The 23,433-nt window shown below is 45.5% G+C and overlaps 1 protein-coding gene across 7 annotated transcripts in view; it reads right to left on the bottom strand.

Annotated features, from left to right (window-relative positions):
- Nucleotides 1-23,433, bottom strand: part of BEND2 (BEN domain containing 2) — a 1,020,032-nt gene that overhangs the window by 820,814 nt on the left and 175,785 nt on the right. For 6 of the 7 annotated variants that reach the window (XM_069636821.1, XM_069636826.1, XM_069636822.1 and 3 more), the window contains one exon: nt 13,533-13,693. The exons of the other annotated variant lie outside the window; for it this stretch is intronic. The gene's annotated coding sequence lies outside the window, so the exon portion shown is untranslated. The remainder of the gene's footprint in view (nt 1-13,532; nt 13,694-23,433) is intronic. 7 annotated transcript variants of the gene reach the window in all.

The following is a 23,433-nucleotide window of genomic DNA, read 5'->3' as shown; positions in this document are numbered from 1 at the left end:
AAAAGACTTGCAAATGTGACATTTCTGGATGTCATGAGGATATAGGCAGTATATGCAGTGATCATGGGTGTCCTTCATGTGAACCACCTTCCTCCTGCACCTCGTGCAATCCCTGAACAGGGAAGGCTTCTTGGTAGCCTGAAGTTCAGGGATCTGAGGAGAAGATTCACCCGACGAATTCTGGTTCAGATTCCAAAGCCGGTAGCAGATGCCGGTATCTGAAGACAGGCCGCGTGCAGAGCTGCACGTGGAACGGAGTAGCAAGCGTTACGCTGCTTGCTCTGTCAGCCAGAGAAAAACGCTAAGCACTGGGTGTGGCCCACCTGGCATCCTACTCTGGGGGCTATTTTGGAGGTGTCAGTTGCCAATGTTTGTGAGCTGCAACCTGCGCCAGCCCGTGACCCTTAGTGTCCAGGCTGTGCCTACACTATGTGTAGATGTTCTGTTATGGGTCACGACATGAATCACATGGGAAAATACTACTCAAACCAAGGGTTTCGATACTGCAAACCAGTGCCAAAGCCAAGTCAGCTCCTAACAACATACACATCATCACACAGTACCCTAAGGACACTAACACACCATTTAAAATTGTTCACATACATTGGAGAATATTATTAATGGACCCGGATCCCTGTCCTTTTCTGGGGGAAAAATCCGAATTTATATTTACACAAACACCCACCATCAAAAACAAGCTATGTCCCTCTTTTTTGAACACTGAACAAACATGAAGAAGTGACTGGCTTGCTAAGGTAATTGGATTCCAAAAATGTGGGACTTGCATTAAGTGCCAGTTTGCACATGTCGACTAACGAGAGCTCAAAGTCAACAATGGTACTGTGATTAAAATGAAAGATGTCATTAACTATCATACCACGTACACCGTATATGCTATAATTTGTGTATGTAACAGGATCTATGTGGGAAGCACGATTAGACAACTTCGAGTGAGAATTAGGGAACACCTGTCTAATCTCAGTAGCCAGCACACAGGTTATTCTGGCTATTCACTGGCAGGAATGCCATCAGATGGCCAATCGAAATGATATTAAATGTATAGGCCTGATGCGAGCCAAAATTGGGAAAAGAGGGGAAGGGGCGCCTCACATTAAAATGACAGAGAATGGAATCGAAGTGCATTTGTCTTCTATGATGTATTACTCTGGGACTAAATGCGGATCATGAAGTGAATTTTATTCTGTGACATATTTGTGATAGTTAATTGTGTGGAGTTTTGTACAGCACCCAATCAACCAGTCCATCTTGTAGGGCTTGACAGTTAATAGTTATTTTATACGCTCTGAAATGTACACTACACATAGTATTATAACATTTGCAAGGAGGTTAAACTTTCCTATAACCCTGTACATCTTTGACACAATAAGGATATTAATAAACCAGACCGACAAGATAGGGCAACCATGACAATATTGACACTCGCCAGCACCTTGGTCATCTATAAACACATGTTTAAATTGCTCATTGATTACTAAAGTTTAACATAATAAGCACTCCTTTGCAACTGTGTAATAGAGTGGATACTATATACACATTGAACATTATCAGAGTTGAACTTGATCACAATTTGGGCCATCAAGCTTTAAGAGGTATTATACCGATTACTTTTACAGTTGGATCACAATATGCAAGAAGCAAGAAAACGTAAGGGCTGTTGCAGCAATTTTTAAACTGCCAATTCACAATCTGGGCCATCTGGCTTTGAGTGATATTATACTTATTAATTTAACAATTGGATCACATAATGAAACAAGCCTGTATAGGTAACGGCCCTTGCAGAGCATGTAAACTGCCAAACAGTGAGTTTACATTACACGGTAACGAATTACCATTGAAAGGAACAGGGACTACTTATGAGGTTTAACGTGATGCATCATCACTGATGACAGCACGCGCATTTTTCGCATCTACGCAGAACGTTACACCAATATAAACACTGGTGGTAATGGTGCCTACGTGCTAGTCTAGCCGCGGTGCACAGGAACGTTCCCATACATTGGGCCTCATTACGAGTTGGGCGCAAAGGGATACCGGGCACCGGTAAGGACACCGGTGCCGGTAATCCCTTTGCGCTCTATTCCGAGTTCCCTTAGCGGTTCCCTTCCTTCACGTCTGGTTTTACCAGGCGTTAAGAACGGGACCCGTTAAGGGACTTTAGAGCTAATAACAGTACCACAACTTGCGGTACCGTTATTAGCGCCTTCCCCCTTCCCATTGAGCCCTATGGGGGCTCAAATGGGAATGGGGAATGGCTTTTTCAATGGGGACTTACCGGTCCCGCAAAGGTCGGAATAGACCAGTAAGTACCCATTGAACGAGGACGGAATCGGTACCGGTATTGGCGGTAGTCATGGCGCTAATAGCGCCATGATTACCTCCATACTCGGAATGAGGCACATTGTCATGTTTCTTAAGGTAAGAGAACAATGGAGCAGTGATTTACATTTCACGGGCTCATATAAATGTAGCAATCTTTACTCATTCATTTATAATCGTAATGCACCGTATATGAGAAATATAGTGAATGCTTGCATGGGACATTTTATTGATGGCCAGCACTGACCATTTGCATACAAATGCATTAATTTGGTTTTCGTCAGAGGACTCGTACATGGAGGAACTCACCCATGTACTGCATTACATCTCAATAGAATATTGATCCACGAATAGCGCGTTCACCTAACATGCTAACCATCGGAAATCAAAGGAGCAGACTCTAAGGGCACAACATTTGGGTAAGTTACCAATAATTAGGTATTGTACTTTCCATTGAACAGAAGTTAATATTTACCACTAAATCATTAATTTGTCTTTATTGATAGGCATAACAATCAGCAATATATGTACGGTAGGAAACCACATATATGACCCTGATCCCTATATTTCACCTTTGAGGTGTTTCCACAGCTTAGGGTACGGACATAATATAAACCACTATATAGCTGTCACGGGTTGTAGTGTGCCGTTTTCACATTTTTCACATTTTTATATTGCTGCTGTACGGCAGCATGCAAACATGCTATCCAATCATTATAGCCATAATGGACAATCATCAGAAACTTGAATGAGTGACATGTAAACTAACATTGAAATCTTAGTACTTGTCATGTGATAGAAACCTTAAGATGAATTTCTTTTGTGCAATTCTTCCTATGCCCTGCTCAATGGCTCGACCTTGGTATGTGACAAATGTATTAGTATGATTTCTTATTACTGTCTGTGATATTGATGTCAATGCCATAATTTCATGGGATACGCAATTTACAAATTTCTTTTTGATAATTGGTAAACATGAATTGAATGTGTGTGCAAAAATATTTCCATGTATTCAGCCTTGAGCACGACCAGAGGGTTGAAACACGTGTCGGCTGAGCATCTAAATACACCAACGCACAATTTATTTCAATTTTCAATTGTAACAACTTTTATTGGGCAGTGCGCGGTTTTGCAGTACTAATCTATTGTACAAAATCCTTAGTGTCTTTAGGCAGGGAAATGCCACCTTGGCAAGGTTGGGCTTACACCATCCTGACATTAAATTAATAAATACATTTGGTTTGAACTTCGAATCTGTTGTCTGTGTCTTGCTTCATGCTGCCTTCAAACTTTGCAGATCATTTAGTTAGGACATGTCCCTTGGCACGACCTAGGAGGTCAAGAAATGTCAGCTCCTGACCCTAAAAGGGACGATGGTTTGGGAGAAAGCAAGAAGTCTCTTACCAGTCTCGCAGGAACATACAAGCACCACGTCATTGGTGTTGACACTGTCTTCGGGGATCCCATTTTTGGTAACATAAGAGACCCCAGGTCTAGTCGATTAAGGAGCAGCAGGCTTGTTCATGGACAGTACATGGGCTAAAATGAACGTTATAACAATCTAGCAAAAAGATATGGCCCAACCTGTAGAGCGAGTCGATGGACAACCCTTAGCCAGCAGACTCATCATAGAGAACACTGCCATTGCAAATGAGGATAAACAAATCATACTGAAGTCCTGTTATTTGTCCTGATTCAAACAGCCCATTTTCCAACCATTTTAGGGATGCTGTAGTTGGAGAAAAATAATACTTGGAAGGCCCCACAGACTTTTTTTCGGTTCGGAATACTGCATCTCTAACCGCCTGTCAGCTGGTATCACCACAGTAGAGATTTCAACACATATGGGGAAAAATCCCACAGCCCCCTCCGTTCTATGTACTATCCCTGTTCAATACCAGGAGTTTAAGCAGGTGTTTAACAACAACAAAGAGAAGGACTTATCACCTCAAAGACCAGAGCACTGTGCCTTAGACCTGCTTCCCAAATCGGAAGTTCCCTTGAATCGGATGTTCATATCATCGTCGCCAGAAAAATAGGCTCTCAGGAACTACCTACAGGAGAATCTAAAATACGGTTTAATATCAGTCTAAATCTTCTGCAGGAGCATCTCTCTTCTTTGTTTCCAAGAAGACAAGAGTTAAGACCTTGTATGGACTTTTGTGGGTTGAACCGCTTTTCGAAGGACAAATATCTGCTTCCCCTCATTCACTACATACTAGAAGCTGTTTGAACCGTGAAAGTCTTTAGAAAACAGATCCAAGGGGAGCTTACCACCCCATAATGATCAGAGAGGGTGATGAAAGGAAAACGGTCTTTCCCACACCCTTCGGCCACTATGAATATCAGGTGATGCCAAGACTCCTACGTCGCCCAACACTGGTGAATAATTGCCACAAAAGACCTTATTTTAGTGGCCTGCAATGGAACAGGACATCTAACTATGTATGGTCATGCAATGGTAGTGCTCAAGCCAAAAAAAAGTACCCGGCCCATCGGGAAACTTACTTAAGCAGAAATAACTACACTAACCTGGCACAAAATCTCTACATTTTTCATCATAACCCTTCCTCCCTATAATGGCTGTACTGCGGTCATGGTCACTGTAAAAGCCTTTACCAGAATGGCTCATTTCCTCCCTGGAAGAAATTGCCTACAAGAGAGGAGATGAGCAGTTTGTTCCTGAAACACATTCTGCCTACATGGACTACCTCATACTATCATATCCGATCGAGGTCTGCAGTACACATACAGGTTCTGGTCAGCGCTGTGTAAAGCCTTGGGAATCTGTAGGTCACTCTCGTCAGGATACGATCTGGAAACTAATGGTTTGACCGAACAAACTAATCAAATATTAGAGCAATACCTCTGTTGTTTTGCCCTAGCTACCTGTGACAACTGGGCTACTCTGTTGCCCACAGCAGTGTTTTTTTGCTATTATGGACACCATCCTCGTTGGCTACCCCCATCTCAGCTAAACAGTGCCAATGTACCATGCGTGGGAATGACCACACAGAGGTTGTACTAACACAAAAGAAAGCCCTGGATAACCTACAAAAGGCTCAGAAAGATGCTAAAAAACATGCTGACCGGAAGTGTTATGAAGTTTCCGATTTCGAACAAGGTGATCAGGTGTGGTTGTACTACCGGCATTTACCACCATGTCCTTGCTCCAACTAAGTTCTTGCATAGCTACTAAGGAACTGTCAGGATCCATAAGAAAATCACTCCCGTAGCCTTCAAACTACAATTACTGCAAACTGGAAACTAATCCATCCGTTTTTCTATGCATCTCAACTCAAACCATACATCGCTGCTCCTGTGTGCTGCCTCCTCCCATGCTCCGAGGTGCTTGAATACGAAATTAATCACATTTGTGACTCGTTTCCATTGGGGTAATCTGCAAAATATTCTTTCTTAAATTTTTCTAATTCTTTATCAGCATGCATATAGTCAGATTATGAATTTGTACACAATAAATACATCAGAAACATCCTAAAATTAACCAATAATAAAATCGGGTGTTCCAAAATATTTTAAACAATCCTAAAATCTTCTGAGTGCAATATCTCATCAACTGGAAAAGCTATCCTGCCAGTGAAATGTCATGGGAACCAGCGTCACGCTCTTCCTACACAATGACTTCATCAAGCCACCCGGAACAAGGAACGTTACTTGCAGCATACCGTATTTCTACAGGAGAGTCTGTTAAGTCGGCACGTCACAAAGATCTTGTTGGTATGGCAGTACACTTTCTTGCAGTGCTTCCCCTTGCTCCTTGCATTACTGTACATTGTTGCTTCTACCTCAACTCTTTACCTTGCCTTATTACCTTCATCTGGCCTGGGACTCCCTTCCCAATTACTCACCTCAAGCCTGCACCTGACGCGGTCTTCAGTTTCAGCTTCTCATCAGAGTTCCTGCAGTCCTGCTCAGCTGCCAGGATTTTTCCCCTGCATTTGGGTCTACACCCCTAGACAGAACAATGGACTAGTGCTACTTTATAGGCCGCGGTGGCAAGTCAGTGGGAGATCCACCACTTATGCCCACACCTCACCTCCTCTAATGCAAAGATAAAGCAGGATTCTGACACCACCTGATCCAGAAGTGAAAAGACAGCTAAAGCTGAAGAGGTAGCTTCAGGGCAAGGAAATCAAGACATGCCGCCATTTTACCAGTTTCTGTGTGCTCGCTCTGTACAAATATCTGGATATTATTATGGTGGGACCACCCCTCAGGGACCTCTCTGTTATCTGCCGAATGCTCAACTTCTCAAAGGCTCTTAAAGAGTTTGCTGCTTTGGCGCACCCTGAACGTTAGTGACCTTCTTGGGTTTGCAAGTCTTTGCAGTCAGTTTCCTCAGCCATGTTTGTACATCATCTACTCTTAAAGTATGGTGGGGCGTTTATCCCATATGATATGTTTAGGCGACTCTCCCTTGGAAGAAATACTATACCCTCCACGCCTCCAAAAGTGAACTCCATTAATCCAGGACACTCACCACAGTTGTCCATGCTGAACTGCTTCCAGGGTTTGGTCAAACAGTGTCACTGTATGAGCCTGAGTTTCGCATGCTGCAGCTATTCATACAGTGAGGTGAACCATGAAAGTCATCAAGCTGACAAGAGCAAGCAAGGATGGCACTGTGTGCTATTCTGTGATAGAGTGGCTTCACATCCAGAAGTGTTACTCAGGAGCCACATATTCATCTGCAGAGTAATGTATCAAATGTAGGCCATCTGACCCTCAAAAGCCAGTAGATAACTCTTAGAAGTGCCAGCCTTTCAAGTGCACCGGGGCCAGCTAGCCAATGGGTGGTCAGCTCCAGTAGAACATGTGCAGCAGTCGACCATGCAGAGGCACACCATTTGAGTGAAATCATACAATTGGATCGAAATAGTTTCCTATAGCCCTGGCTGTCACCATGCACCCCACACAACGAGCGGGCAGATTGAATCCAAATCCCAGTAGGGCCTCTAGAGGGCTCAACTTCTAACTGCAGCATCAGAGTGAGAAGGTAGAAAGTATGAGAAGAAAGGGCAGCAAGAGACAGAAGACACATGAAGCCTGCAGCAGCTGCCACCATCGTGTATCTGCTCATGCAAAGCAGGGGCTAGAGGGACTGTCTTAGCAGTGCAAGATCTCATTCCTTAAGAGGGGAGAAAAACATTTACCTACAAGGCTTTGGTTCCACCACAAGAGAGTCGATTGTGGCTGCAATCTATGCTGGTTGGAAATTACGTCATGAAGAGGTGCAATGTAGCATAGGGGAGATCTGCGGACTTGCAATCTCAGACTTAGATTTCTTTTTTTAAACTTTATTAGTGCACTTGGTAATACATATTAAAACACATTATGGCCCGAGTTACAACGGAATTTAATGGATTTTATTTTCTATTGCGCTCGTACACAAGTGTTTCAGAGTGTGGCAAGGGAAGGGAACAGGAGAACAGAACAACGATCTTACTAGGTCCAGTGACATTGAGAATGTGCAAGTGCATGGGAGAGGGGAAAAGTGTATTGAAGGGGGGGGGAGTGGAAAGTGCGGAGCAAGGGAGAAACAGATAAATAATAATAAATAAATAATAAAGCAACAAACAGTGGTAGTGCAGCCAGCAATTGGCAAGTGCTTTGTTTAAGGCAGCAGACAGGGTAGGTCTGATAAGTGCAGGAAGAAAAAGGGGACAGACATACACGACAGGGAAACACACAGTCTAGAGGGGTACATTACAATAACACTGAAGGCTAATCTTAGCTTTTGGAAGCACAGGTTCAATGACAACAGAGTCCCAGGGACTAGATCAGTTGTGAGTGTGTGGAAACATCCTGTGAAGGCAATGTTCATAGAAGATATTCTTTGAGTGGTCCCCATATGTCTTTCGGGCGAGACTCAACAGGTTGCACATGCGCCCATTGCTCCTCCATGTCTTTGGCCCACACAATGTCAAAGAGCAAGTGTTTTTTGTTTGGGATTCTCGCACTCTTCCAACGCATTAATATACAACGTTTAGCTAGGAGGAAGTATAGGTTTACAAAACTGCTCACGGAGCACAGAGTGTGTTCAGAAATATGAAACAGTGCGTCAGTGAGGGGTCTACATGTGCTCATCAACTCTGACAGCATCTGGCACACATCGCCCCAGGACGGTCTAAGCATTGGGCAATCCCACATCAGATGGAAATACTTGGCATTAGCTTGAGTACATCTAGGACAAGCACCATTCCTTCTATGGCGAATAACCGTAACCTATTAGGCGTATAATGATAATGATGCAGCACCTTCAATTGTACGAGTTGAAATCTGGTGTTATAGGACACTGTACGCGTCTTTGAACACACATCCGCCCAGAGATCTTCAGTGATGTCTATTTGCAGGTCCAGTGACCATGTAGTGCGAGCATTACATTTCAGCTCAGTTGAGTGGTTCTGGATCAGGCACTACAGAGAGGATACAAGCCCACGGTTTTCACTCGCTTTTCACTCGCCACTAAAATGTGTCCCAATACAGCATCATTCTCAGGTTCTACTGGAAAACAAACAAATTGTTTTTTACATGCCCTGCACATTGTAATCACAGTGAGGACTTGTGGCGTGCCAGCATAGATATGTCATTGACAGGCATAAAGTTACCCTCAGAGTACATGTCCCCCAGTTGAAACCTGTGTTGTGTCCAGATTTTGTGTGTGCTGGGATCTATGTGTGGCAGGGAGGGCATACAATTCCATAGTGGAAAATGTCTATGATACGGGCGGTCTATCTCATTCCATAGTCTTCGCCAGGCCATTGCGGTTGTACTAGCTGGCTCAAATTCACAGCTATGTGCGAGTGGGTTGAGAAATAGGAGCGACTTCAGTTCTCTTTCGCCTGCAGACTGCTTCACTAATCGAACGTGTGGGGGAGGAGGTCATAGCATTATATTAAGAAAGAGGTAGAGAAGTTTAGGGAGCACTATCATCTTAATAAGCGCTATCGTGCCAGTTACAGTAATAGGGAGGCGGGCCCAGCTCTGTAGTTTAGCTACCAAATGTGTCATGTACACCGCATAGTTATGTTCATACATGCATGGGACCCTGCTGAGCGACCACACCCCTAGGTAGCGTATGGTGAAAGGGGCCCATGTGAAACCCTGCAGATCACGTGGTTTAATGGTGACATCTGTTGGGGGGGGGAGAGCTCAGAGTTGCTGCAGGTAACCTGGAGGTACAAAACCTCCTCAAAGTCTAGAATGTCTTTGATAATAGATGCCAGATGGATGTGGGGGTCTCTGACATAAAGTAACGTATAATCGCCTAAGGGGAAACTATTTCAGGCAGCATGGTCATCCTTATTCCCTGGTGCCTATGTCTGTGGCGTATTAGGTCCACTAGTGTCTCAATAACAATGGCGAACAGCAGGTGTGATAGGGAAAAGCTTTGATGGGTGCCCCTAGTTATTGGGAATCTTGGAGACAGCACCCTATTGGTGCTAACCCTGGCCATAAGAGAAGTGCATAGAAGATTTGAGGAAGAGAGAAACCACGGGCCAAACCCACATTTCTGCAGCACAGCGTACATAAACTGCCAGGAAACCGAGTCAAACGCCTTCTATATGTGTAGTGCAGCCACCACTGCCTGGGCACCAGAGTCTATTTGAGATAATATATTAAAGAGGTGTCACAGGTTTAATGCAATGGACCACCCCGGGATGAATCCCGATTGATCGGGATGGATAATATGTGGCATGAACGGCATCTGTCGGGTGGCCATTATCTTTGCAAATATTCTAATGTCGGTGTTGATTAAGAAAAGGGGTCTGTAGGAGCCACACTGCTCCGCAGGTCCATTGAGCTTCAATAGGACTGTGATAACAGCTTCTCTCATGGTATCAGGAACTATTTGCAATGCAAGGGCATCTCACCTAACTGAAGTAGATGAGGGGCCAACCATGTTTTGTAGCACTTAAAAAATTCAGCTGTGAGGCCATCTGTGCCCAGGGTTTTCACAGAAGGTAGGTCTTCAATCGCTCGGATAATGTTGGGCAGGTAGATCGGGAGATCAAGGCGTGTCCGAGCCTTCCATGATTGACAAATTGGTGGGCTCTCAAGAAACCTGTCAATGTCCACTAAAGTTCGGGTGTCTTTGTTAAAGTAGAGACCTGCATAGAATCTACTGAAAACCTCATTAATGACTGCTTGTGTATGCACCAAATTACCTGTGTGATCTGTAATAAGAATAATGCACCCAATGCCTTCCTCCTGTTTTGACCAACAGCCTGCCCTGTCTTTCGCTCTCCACGTACCGCCTGGCAGCCAGTCATCGGGGTGTTGATAAACTTAAGCTCTCGCTTAGCATGCGTCCTAAAATGTCAATGGCCTCTTTAATCTGTGAAAATGTGGCTGTGGTAGGGACAGCCGCTTGTCTCAACTCTCGCTCCCTCAACTTATCTTCGCATTTTGCTATGTCCCGCTTAATTGCTTTAAGTTCGCCGAACTCAGCAGACATCATGATCCCCCATTTGTACACCTTAAAGACTTCCCAAAGCCTGCTAGTGGAAGACACTGAGCCCACATTAGTTTCAAAGTACAATTTCACATGGTCATCTATAGTGGATGAAAATGCTGCATTTTGCAAGGCTTGTGATTTGAAGTGCCATTTACTGCAGGGCCTGGGGAATGTACTAAGCACTGTAAGGAAGGCATGGTATGAAACAGTAAGACAGACACACGTGACCACCGTTCAAGGGTGTTTATTGAACTTCAATTGAGTTTGAAAATACGCCCATCCAATGCTAAATCTAAAGATTGGAGTAAGCTATGATCATCAAATGATGATAAAGCAGTCCTAGTGGAGTTTTGACAAAATAAAAGGGCCTATACTAAAATCTATTGCCAATCCTTACCTCTAAATACAAAAAGTGAGGGAAACAATGTTATGCAAAAGAAACATGCTCAAGAAATACACGTCAGGATATCTCAGCCGGTGGCTCCCCTTCCCACTTTTTCTGCACTGTACAAGGCTGCACACTCGAGCTTAGCACATTCTTTGACTTCTTTAGCACGAGGATGCAGTTCAAAACGTCAGCATCAAGTCTCTTTGTCTTTCAAAGTCTCCCATTTCTGAAGGCCTAATGCAACAAACAAACATTAAAGTTCCTTTCTTCTTAGGAGTTCACATGTACACAATTTCTCAGGTGCTTCACTATTCACCTCGGGTCCCCCTTGCCGGCTCAGTCCCACTTTAACACAAAACCTTCAATCAGTCTCCCTCCACTGGGACAGGACCACTTTATCTTCTGTAACACAAACTTTCTTACTATATGAACATCGAAGACGTTCGGCTGTGCGCAGGATTTTGCTCGACCCGTCGCACTACCACTACGATTCACAATCCTTTACACCTCTTCAGTTTTCATCTTTGCCACTTCTCAGCTGGATACCTTACAGAGACCGTCAATTTAGCACACATGCAGTGCCGGACCACTCTGTCAAAGGTATCATATATTGTTTTTTTCTCAGTTCAATCACTCATCAGCAGCTCAACTTTACTTACATCTTTTATCATACACGTTTTAACAATGTTCATTTCAGAGCAGCGCTCACCATACAATGTTGCTGCTTGCAACATTGGCTTCAACATATACCGGTCTTGTATCTGTCTCCCCAACTCACCGGCTGTGTTGATTTCACTGATGCTACTTTGTACTTGGAGCCAAGGATGGTACCACAGTGGCTGCTGCTGCTTCTCCCCGGCTTAATTATTGACGCAGGAGGGAACTGGATCCAAAGGTGATGGCCGTGTCCTGGCCACCTGGATGACAGATCCCCGGTGACTAGTGGGCGGGACACCTTCTGTTTCTCACAACACCAAGGAAATGAGGACAGGAGAGTGATCAGAATATGCTGTGGCTAGCATGTTGATCTCCGTAACCCCCCCCAGTAGTACATCAGCAATCATCCATATGTCAATAAGGGAATGAGTGAAAGGAATATGAGCGTCACAGCCATCTTATTACTCTCCAAGCATCCAGCAGTCCAGAGCTGTCATTCCCACTTTGTTGGTGCGAGCTGACTGCGTCAGGGGCCTTTGGGCACGTTTAAATCTATCTAGATGTAAGTCAACAGTGTTGAAGTCCCCCCCCCCCCAAAGAACAGGGATCAACAGGTACTGGGCACTTTTCTCTAAAGTGTCAACATAGAATTGGGTGTCATCGATGTTGGGACTGTAGACATTTAGCATCAATAGCTCCCATCCCGCCAAAAACCCATAAACCAAGACTTATCTACCCAGGGGGTTGATATCTGTCCTCTTGCGCGGAAATGGAATTGACTTATGGACAAGTATCATAACACCTCTGGACTGTGAGGAATATGCAGTATAGAAGTCGATTCCCACACCAGTTCCTGGCGAATCCCTCGCAGCCCACGGCAAGTGCATGAGTCCCCACCGCAGGTCGTCCTCCAGCACGGGAGGGCAATGTTCAGGAAAATGGAGGCCGCTTCATTGGCCCGCAGCAGGCGGCCTTCCAGCAGCGTCTCCCACAATGCAGGTGAAGCAGCCTGTTTATCTCCAGCAGGAACGAAGGGACAGCGGGACCCACTCGTGTTCCGCAGCTGTTAACATGGCAGCAGGCTAGGTCAGCGCCACGGCAAGCAGTCTCGCAGCGTACAAGCAGCCTACAGCGAAGACGCAGTCCGCCGCACACCGCGACTACGCAGCTGCCATGTCATGTCTACTCTCAGACCACTGCAGGACCAGTCAGCCGCTGCACACGCCCCAAGCTCACCACCCGCATAGCAGTCCGGCACATGAGGTGCCCTCGTAGGCAGGGGACAATACCCAACTAGCAACACACGAGTATTCGGCTACTGAAGTGTGTTTTCTGCCAGTTAATGGCTCTGGCATCAGGAACTCTAACAGAGAGCTGCCATTTGGTCTCCGTGCAACAGCGCCCCATCAGATTTAGGTTTCAACGCATCGCCCTGACCCACCCAAAAATAGTATAAAATAAAACACTTAACAAAAAAGAATTTCCAAAAATCACTAACATTTACTGTGAAGGAAAAATATAAGAGAAGTGTTAAGGTAAATTTGTACTGCTTGGTGATTTTGAAACAAAAAAAAGGCAAGGTAAATTATCTCTCGATAACAGATCTAGTCGAATGGGGAGAGTTATCCACAATGCAGAATAGTTTAAATTTCAAAACTGAAATATGGTTACCGTAAGCAGGTTGAGTTATATAGTGGTGGTTCCTGACTGCTTGAGCATTTTGTACCAGTGGATTAAGAGACTGGCCAGAGTGCGTTTCCAGCAAATCTACTGCAGTACTTTCAATTAAAACATCATCATCATCTCCTCTTCATATTTCACAGTAACATAACCTGAAAATAAAAGTATACGCAATTATTACAGGTCATGTAGGGCAAAAAGAACAATTCTCTCAAATAAGACATGGGTAATGCCTCAACCAGTTAGTTCACTGACTTCTGCAATTATGTTGATTTCCCCAGGCGTATACAGTGTTTGTATTTGTATTTGTTTATTTGTATTGCGCACCCTGCTCGCGGACATCAGGGCGCATGTTTAGAAAAGGTGGTTACAGAGAAGTGTTACAGAGATAGGTACAAATTACATTGTATAGACATATTTACAACAAAGATAGGAGCATGAGTAAATCACGGAATGGCGAAAAGATCAAGTAAACATCGAGTAACCAGTTTGTGAAAGAACGCAGTGTGCTTACAAAGTGGAGGCCAGTGCATCCTGTTCAAATAGCCAACGTTTAGATCTGTTTTTGAAGGATTGGAAGGCTGGCACATTCCTAAGATCGTGAGGTAGGGAGTTCCAAAGCTTAGCAGCCAGGACAGGGAAGCTCAAGCCTCTCGCTGTCTGAAGCTTGAAGCTAGGAATGGTTAGAGTGTGAGACTGTGCAGATCTCAGGGGTCTGGATGCTGTGTGTTGTGTGAAACGCATGGAGAAGTAAGCAGGTGCAGCATTGTTTTGTGCCTTGTGGGTTAGCACAAGTGCTTTGAGGGAGATGCAAAGTGTGATGGGAAGCCAGTGTAAATTGCGCCTAGTGGATGAGATGTGGGAACGCCCAGGGATGTTGAGAGCAGCCCTAATGGCTTTGTTCTGGGTAACCCAGAGTTTATACAGATTTCTTTGACTAGTCCCTAGGTAGAGGGCGTTGCAATAATCAATTTTGGACATGATGAGGGTTCTGGCTAAAATCAGGCAATTAGCCGTTGTCAGGAAGGGGCGACGGGCTGTGGTGAGTTTACACGTGTATGATGATGCTGAGACAACTGAGTTGATTTGTCTATTGAGAGAAAGAGTGGAGTCTCGGTAAAGTCCCAGTGTTTTCGTGACGTTGGTGACTTTAATAACATTTCCATCAATAGTGAAGGAGTTGTATTTGGCATCCAGTTTTGAGAGTTTGGACTGTGAACCTAGGATGAGTAACTCAGTTTTCTCATCATTTAGGCAAAGCCCATGGTGTGCCATCCAGGCCTGGATGACTGAGTAAACTGAGTTGAGTGCGTTGACATCGGTTACATAGTCGCCAGTGATAGGGATGAGTATCTGGCTGTCGTCCGCGTAATTTGTGTAGTAGACACCCAGATAGTCGAAAATATCAAAGAGCTGTTTAGTAAACACGTTGTACAACATGGGCGATACACAAGAGCCTTGTGGGACTCGCAGGGAACATGTACTGGGTCAGCTGCAGCTAAAGGTGAGAAGACCCTCATGGATCTATTTGCTAGGAAGGAGCTGATCCAGGAGGTAGCTGCGTCAGAGAAGTGAGCGGCTATCTTAAGATGATGGCAGAGGATTTGGTGATCGACCAAGTCAAAAGCCGCAGAGAGGTCAAGGAGGAGCAGGAGAGCTTGTTTGCCCTTATCTTTCAGGTCCTCAATTTGGGTTTTAAAGTCGATCAGGGCTGTCTCCATACCGTGTCTAGGACGGAAGCCCGATTGTCTAAGCCCTAGTAGGTTGTTAGTATCAAGGTAATCCTGGATTTGGAGGTAGGCTGCACGATCCAGGATTTTGAGTAGGTAAGGCACCGTGGTGATGGGCCTGTAGTTGGAGGGATTGCTAGGGTCAAGGTTAGGTTTTTTAATTAGGGGGATGACCCATGCATCCTTGAGGTTATCTGGTACTATACCCGATTTGAAAGAGGAATTGATAAATGAAGTAATGAATGGGGCGAGGTCATGAGCGGCTTCCTTTATGGCCGGACAGGCGTCACCTTGGCAATTAGAAGGCTTAAGCTTCAAGATGATATTCTCAACTTCCTTGATGGTGAGGGGTGAGAAGCTGAAAGGTTTGAATGAGTGCTTCGGGACCGGGGTATTGTAGGACTGGGGGTTCCCTGCTTTGTTTAGTAGTGCTTTTTGTATATTGACGCACCATTCAGTGTCCGGGGTGCACGTATCCAATGGAGCGACTGGGGATTATAGTTCCTTAAGGATCTTAAAGAGTTCCTTTGTTTTGGATTGAGCTTTTGTAATCCTGACGTTGTACACTTCTTTTTTGGCAGCAAGGATAGCTTCCCTGTACGTGAGAGAGGCGGTAGTAAGGTTGTTTCTATTGACTAGAGAGGGAGAGCTTTTCCAATGTGACTCGGCTTTTCTTTTAGCTAGGCGCAGTTCACGTAAGTGAGGGGTGAACCAGGAGTTAAGATGTTTGCAAGGTTTCTGTTTGCGCAGTTTGAGTGGGGCGATAGTGTTGAGAGCTTTTAGCATGGCACGGTTATAAGTATCAACTAGGACAGTCGGGTCAGAACAGGTGGAGGAGGCCGTGTTTAGTAACGGGAGGATAAGGGGGAGTAGTTTCTCAACCGTGATATCCTTCTTGTTTCGTGTATAAGTGGGCAAGGCTAGGTTTGGTTTGTCAATGGGTGGGCTAGAGTTAATGGAGAATATTATTTTATGATGATCAGACCACGCACAAGGTGTAACAGACGTGACCTTTAGTGCACAGTTCATGTCAGAGACCCATTCTAGGGTGTGACCCTTAATATGGGTGGGTTCATTGACATGTTGGGTGAGGCCGAAATCAGCCAGAACACTAGCTACATCATTGGCTTTGGTATCATTTGTGTCCTGATATCCCAGGTTGAGGTCGCCAAGTATGATGATTTGAGATTTGGGCTTGGTGCAGGAGGCTAGGATGGATGAGATGTCCTCTAGGAATGTGGAGGAGGGGCCAGGGGCCTGTATATGAGATGCACTGAGGCGGTGTGATTGGGTGAAATTGGCAGTTTAATGGAGAGTAGTTCAGCTGATGGCAACTGGAGGGTGTTGGTGGCTCTAAGGTTGAGCCAACTCTTGAATATAAATGCTAATCCACCCCCCATAGTTTGCTTGGTATCCCTATCGCATCTGATGATGGAATAATTATCGGGTATGGCTGGAGTCAGGGCAGGGCCAAAGGCCGCATGCAAAGGGGTTTCCGTTATGGCCAGAAAGTCAAGGTTTTCTGTCACGATAAAATCTGCAATGTCTAAGGCGTGAGCAGGGACAGAGCGTGCGTTAATAAGTGCACCTTTGAGTTTGGTCGCGGTATTGGGAGGATTGGCAGTAGAGGTTGCGGCAGTGGACGGAGCCACAAGGGCAGTGGAGTTTTTTGTTTTTTCCATACTAGGGGTGTTCATGTGATAGGACCAGTGGTGACATCTGGATGCTAATCTTTGGTTTCTAACTGGAGTGTCACAGGGTTGACTTTGGAGGTTAGGCGATATCATTCTGGTCAGGAGAGATGGTGAAGGTTTAAGCGTAGCTGCATTCAGTATGGCTGTATCAGCCAAAGAGTGGTGGCAGGCAGTTATGGTAACACTGTTGTACATTCGAGAGCCAAGCCTGGCATTCCTGATACTAGTAGGACAAGGTTGGTTAGGCGAAGGTTTGGTAGTGAAATGTTGTAGCCAGAGGGCTGGTGCATTTAGGTATGGATTGAACGGGGTTGTGATGCATGCGGAAGGTATGCACGGTAGATTAGTGACCATTGTAGGGGACACGGTGGTGTGGAATGTACGGGAGGTTGGTATGTAGTATTGGGCAGTGGTATGGTTGAGGTGTAGGCCAAGCAGGGCCAAAATGTATAACAATACGTAGGGGGCAAAATATAGAGTGGGCATATGTGCAAGCTTTGTGGTACTGGTGTGCGAGGCTAAGTGGTACGGGTGTTTTCTAGGGGCGCAATGCATTTTAGTAGGTTAATTCAGCTCAGAACCTCGATAGACTACTAACCAGGGCGGGTGCGACAGGTGGTGCCTGGCATCCTAGGACAGCACGGTAAGTCTACCACACCTTGGTATGGCTAAATGTTCCAGACATAAAGTGACCTGGGCAGGCACAATGAGTACAAATGCCAAACAATGATTAGATATGTTCAGACAAATAGTAATCTGGGCGGGCCTAGCAGTGACTAAATAAGATCAGACATATAGGGGGACATGTGCAGGGCTAGCAATGAATAAACATGATCCGACAACTAGTAACCTGAGGCCTAGCAATGAATAAACATGATCAGACATATAATAATCTGGGCAGGCCTAGCAGTAAATAAATAAGTTCAGACATATAGTGACCTTTGCAAGGCTAGCAATGACTAGACATGATCAGACAGCTAGTAACCTAGTCAGGCCTACTAGTGATTAAAGAGTAATCAGACATATGAAACCTGAGTATGCCTAGCAATGGTTTAGAAGTAATCCAACATAACGTTATAGTGGTTATAGTGTAAGATGCATGTCTGGCAGACACATAATGTTCAGACTAACAAGATCAATAGGGTGCAGTGATCACAATGGTCCCCTTAAATAAGGACTAATAGACAAGTCTGACCGATGTGAGTTGTTTAGGCAGTACGTTATAAGCAACAGTCAGAGCTGTGGAAATCTCGGCATATGGGTACAAAGTTAATGCTGACTAATGAGTACGACTCCTGTGAGACAATCAACGCTTGGGCAAGGATACGAAAGTATGTGGTTTGTGAAATGTTCCTGACCACATCGTAGTTAGTCCAGTGTTTTAAGGCGACGCGATGCCGTGACACGCCAAGACAGGCACAGACAGGCCCTTGGTCAAGCCCTTCGGCGTTGTTTTCATTTGTTGACATACTCTTAGATAGTAGCATATAGCAGCAGCATACATGGGTCATTTTGTGGCTACAGACATGGTGAACAATATAGGCCAGCTTACAATTTAAACTATGTGGTGTGATGTAGCTTTAATTTGTACTGGTGGATAAACCAGGGCTCTCAAAACCTAACCCACTCGCATTGGCGAGCAGATTGTATAAAGTGCGAGTACCAGTTGCACGGCACTCAACCTTGCTGGAGAGTAAGGAAATGTTTGAAACCTTTATTTGACATTTAAAGCAAACAAACTTTGTTTACAGTAAATGACAAAAGTTTTACTGTGCATGGCTGGTCTTTGGGTGGCAGCTTTGCACCAAACATGAAGTGTGCTCATGGTGGCATGCACCATTTTACAGAAAGCACTGGTAAATACTTTGTAACTATGTGGCAAGTGCATTTCTTTTAGGTTGACTATGTAAACTAAGGAACTCCCCCTGCAGGTCTAGTGGGATTTTTAAGAATTTGCAAGGCCTGGATAAACATTGTAAAGTATGACTTAATGAGTCCTCTATCTTTTTCATTGGCTCATTCAGTCTCAGTGAGATATTTACGAATACGTGTAATGATAATTACAATGAAAATCAATACATATGAATTGTGTGAACACCAAAAATATTGATAATATATATTAATATATATCATATTAATTTTCCTATTTAACAGTAATGCTATGAATTGTAATATTTATCATTTGAAATAGTATTATTAATGATAACATCTCCAATCACTTATGTCCTATGTCCAAGTTCTAATTTTTCAAATCAAATCAATGTTTAATTTGTGTTGGTTTTAAAATGTGGATTAATGAATTAAATGTTTTATGTAATTTATATTTTTGATATGTGTAATATGGCGCGTTGGAGGAACATCCTCCTCCCCCCCACACCATTGTATAAGGCAAGGGAGACAGAGGACGGAGATGACCTGGCTGCTACTGGATGTGAGCCCAGAGGTTGATTGCAGAGGGGCCTCATGAAACTCTGATGCCTTTCTCGCAGAGTGTCTGCTCGATTAATTTCTTGAGCTTATGTTGTAGCATTCAGATGTGTTGCTTTGGCGGAGTACATCGCCCAGCAGCCCATCCAACTGCAGAAAGATGTGCTTTTCTCACACATAGGTCACATGAAGGCGTCTATACACCCGGGGTCCCAAAGAGAGACAGTAACTTTTTAATTCAGGGTAATCCAGCTCGTCATTCAACCACATTGCTTCAGTTCACAGAACACCTCATGAGTGAACAAATTGTTTCATCGATTGGAACAATCGAACACCAATAGAAGTAATTACCCCGTGAACCAATCGCCTTCAACAACCAATAATTAGATAACAAGGGGAATTAGGACTCATGAGAGATAAGACACTCGCAGGAGAGAATACAATATTCCACAGAAAAGAATCAATCAGACTCAGCCTTAAAAAATACCCCACAGGTTCATGGGTATAAAAAGGGCTAGGAAAGATCATCAAGTGTCTTGGAAACAGAGGAAGCAGACGTAAATGATTATGCGTCCTTGAAACAAGTGGAGGCTGCTGGGGAAGAGAAGACTGAAGGACTGCTGCCTGGAGGAAGGCAGTGAAAACATGGAGAGACTGTAAGGAGTCGTGGAACGCTAACAAGCCCTTGAAGCGGAAGGCAGACCAGATGAGCCTAACAGCCCCTCTCAAGCTCCGTGGGGTTTTGGATGCGGGGAATTGGAAAGGCAGAGGTAAAGGTTTTCCTCTACAGAAACCTAGAAGAGGAATAAGACGTGTGGCAGGAGGGACATAGAATTGTAGCTATCAAGAGCTTTATACCGCACCGGCAGAGATAAGTGGATATGAGATCGACAGCTACTTTGAGGGCATGCATCTCCCCAAACTTACAACAGAGGAAAGTGAAGTACTCGAGGGGGAGGTAAATAAGGGAAGAGGTGCTGTGGGCGATTCACAAGCTAAAGGCCAGTAAAACTTCTACAAACAATATCAATCCCTCTTGGCAGTGCCTTTGACCAAATAACGGGGTAAGGCACTATTCCACCGACGTTCCTTTGGGCCCTAATAGTGCTTATCTCAAAGCCAGGGAAGGACCTAACTAGCTGTGCATCGTATAGACCCATCTCCCTATTAAACGTAGACACCAAGATCTTTGCCAGGGTGCTTGCGCCACGCCTAGAATCCTGCCTTCCCAGATTGATTCATGCAGATCAAGCGGGCATCATACTGCACAGGCAGGGGGGCAGACAATCTGCAAAAGACGCTCCACATTCTTAACTTATCGGTGGTGGCGAAAGAGCGGACTCTAGTGCTGGATTAGATGCCGAGAAGGCTTTCGGCTGGGTGAATTGGGCCTTCACATGGGAAGTTCTCTCAATAATAGGGATGGGTAAGAGATAGAGAGGGTTGTGAAATCCCTAAGGGTATCTCACTTCGTGAGCCATGAAAAACCCTTATTCAGGTGGCCAACAAAGGGCTGATCATCTCAGACTCTAACTCTAGGGTTGAGAGAGAGAGAAAGGCTCACCGAGATGGGGACGCCCGGGGTTGTGCTATGCCGAGGTAGAGGAAGAGGCAGACAATATCCCTGAAGCTTTTATAGGCTATAATACATCTGCCTTGCTTCCTCCCATTAAATGTCTCCTACCCAGATCCCACAACCCCTCTGTACAGAACCAACCCTCTAAAATCTCAAACCCGGTTGCACCCAAAGAGTATCCAATAATCACTATCTTCCTGCTTGCTACCCGAACACTCCCAGACATTCTTTTCCACATCCCTCTGGTTATTCTTTCCCGAATACCCAGTCTACTGAGAGGAAACACTACTGTTCCCACAATTCCCCGTTTATTTTATTATATTAATCCCGGCTATTCCTGTTTACCCCGCAAGCCCTACCAATCCCGTCTCTCTGTCACTTTCTGAACTCCCATTCAAAAGTGACCAACAATTACAATTCCCATCATCCCCTATGTTCTGTTCTCCATCCCGGTCATTCTCGTCCATTTCAAAAACCTTGCCCATTTTGTCCTTTTCGGTTTACCAACCCTTCTGATAATCGCCTTACTTCCCCATCATATCCCATATGACAATCCAACACTCCAACCCCTCCCTTTCCTGACATGAATACTGGTTTATAGACTTGTAAGGAACAAGTTACTTACCTGTAACTGTTGTTCTCCAGCATGGGTCTGGCATGGGTTCACATGCTCATGAATATTCCCCGTCGTCAGGCCGGGAATCCTCGGTAAAGAAAAAATCAGTATTAGTTTTGTTTCTGATCTCTCTTTCTCAGTAGTAACCAATCACTGGTCTCTGGGTCATACTGCCCCCAGCCAATGACTGCCCTCTACCTAAGCCCCACCCCTGGCAGCCATCCTCAGATTTGGTAGCACGTGAAGTGGCAGTATGACCAAGTGAAGAGCCGCAGAGGGGTAGGCGGGAGGGTTCGCATGTGAATCCATGCCAGACCCATGCTGGAGAACAACAGTTACAGGTAAGTAACTTGTTCCTTCTCCAGCATGGGGTCTGGCATGGATTCACATGCTCATGAATATAAGAATACATAGCAGTATACACATGCACAACCATGGGAGGTGGCAAAAAGGCTCAATATCAAGCAATACAACAACTCAACATTAAGCAACTCTTACCTCCTCACCAGGCTCACCTTAGGCGAACAGGTTACGCAGCACTGCCTGGCCGACTCTGGACTCCTCCCTGGAATCCCGGTCGACGCAGTAGAATCTCGTGAAGGTGTGCGTCGACCTCCACGTAGCAACCCTGCAGATGTCGAGCAGGGCCACACCAGACAGGAACGCCATAGTAGCAGCGATCGCTCTGGTTGAATGGGCTCTCGGACGGCCAGGCAGCGTTCAGTTTGCCAACCGGTGACAGTGCATGATGCAGCCGGAGAGCCATCTGGAAATGGAATTCTTCGAGAGAGCCTTCCCTTGATTCACAGGTCCAAAGTTCACAAACAGCTGTGATGTCTTCCGGAAACTCTTTGTGCGGTCCACGTAGAACTTCAGCGCTCTAGCTACATCTAGCGAGTGCAGAGTCCTCTCAGCGGGCGACGAAGGCGATGGGAAGAAAACTGGCAACACCAAGGGCTCGTTGAGGTGGAAGTCCGACGGCACCTTGGGCATGAAGGAGGGGTGCGTCCTCAGCACCACCCTCGTGTCGTGAAAAGTCAAGTATGGAGGGTTGCAAGACAGGGCCTGGATCTCTCCCACTCGTCGTGCAGAGGTGATGGCCACGAGGAATGCTGTCTTCCACAACAGAAACTTCAACGGCACTGAATGCATAGGCTCGAATGGGGCCCTCATGAGCCTAGTTAGTACCAAGTTGAGCTCCCACGCCAGGGCAGAGGCCTTCACCGGCGGGAATGATCGGAACAGTCCTTTCATAAATTCCTTCACCAGACGATGAGACCACAAGGACGCCCGTCCTGTAGTTCTGGTGTAACGTGAGACGGCAGCCAGATGTACCTTGATGGAAGCGTGAGATAGGCCAGCCTTGGCCAAAGACAGTAGGTACGGCAATACTTGAGGGGCCGTAATTCGCAGAGGGTTAATTTTCTGTGCCCGGCACCAGACAGAGAACCTCTTCCATTTGTGTCCGTAGCACTTGAGAGTTGAGGAAGCCCTGGCCTTCGCAAGAACCTCTCTGCAGTCGGCCGGGATGTCGTATCCTCGAAACTCTAGTGCTGCAGGAGCCAGGACTGCAAGTTCAGCAACTCTGGTTCGTGATGAAGAATGGCGCCTCCTTCTCTGGAGAGAAGATCCGCGTCCGTCGGCAGCTTGACTGGTGTGGACGCTGACAAGTCCAGAAGGTCCGGGAACCAGATCGACCTCGGCCACGCCGGTGCGACGAGGATCATCCTGCACCGGGACCTCTTGAGCCGGAGCAGCAACGGCGGGAATGCATAAAGGAACAGGCCGTCCCAGGGGAACGAGAAAGCATCGTCCATGCTCCTCGGTTGGGGAAACCTGCTGGCGAACC

Source organism: Ambystoma mexicanum, chromosome 7p (assembly GCF_040938575.1).
Source record: "Ambystoma mexicanum isolate Mex_15411 chromosome 7p, UKY_AmexF1_1, whole genome shotgun sequence".
In the NCBI taxonomy this organism is placed as follows: Eukaryota; Metazoa; Chordata; class Amphibia; order Caudata; family Ambystomatidae; genus Ambystoma; species Ambystoma mexicanum.
The sequence above is the reverse complement of the archived record's forward strand: the minus strand, read 5'-3'. Positions and strand labels throughout refer to the sequence as shown.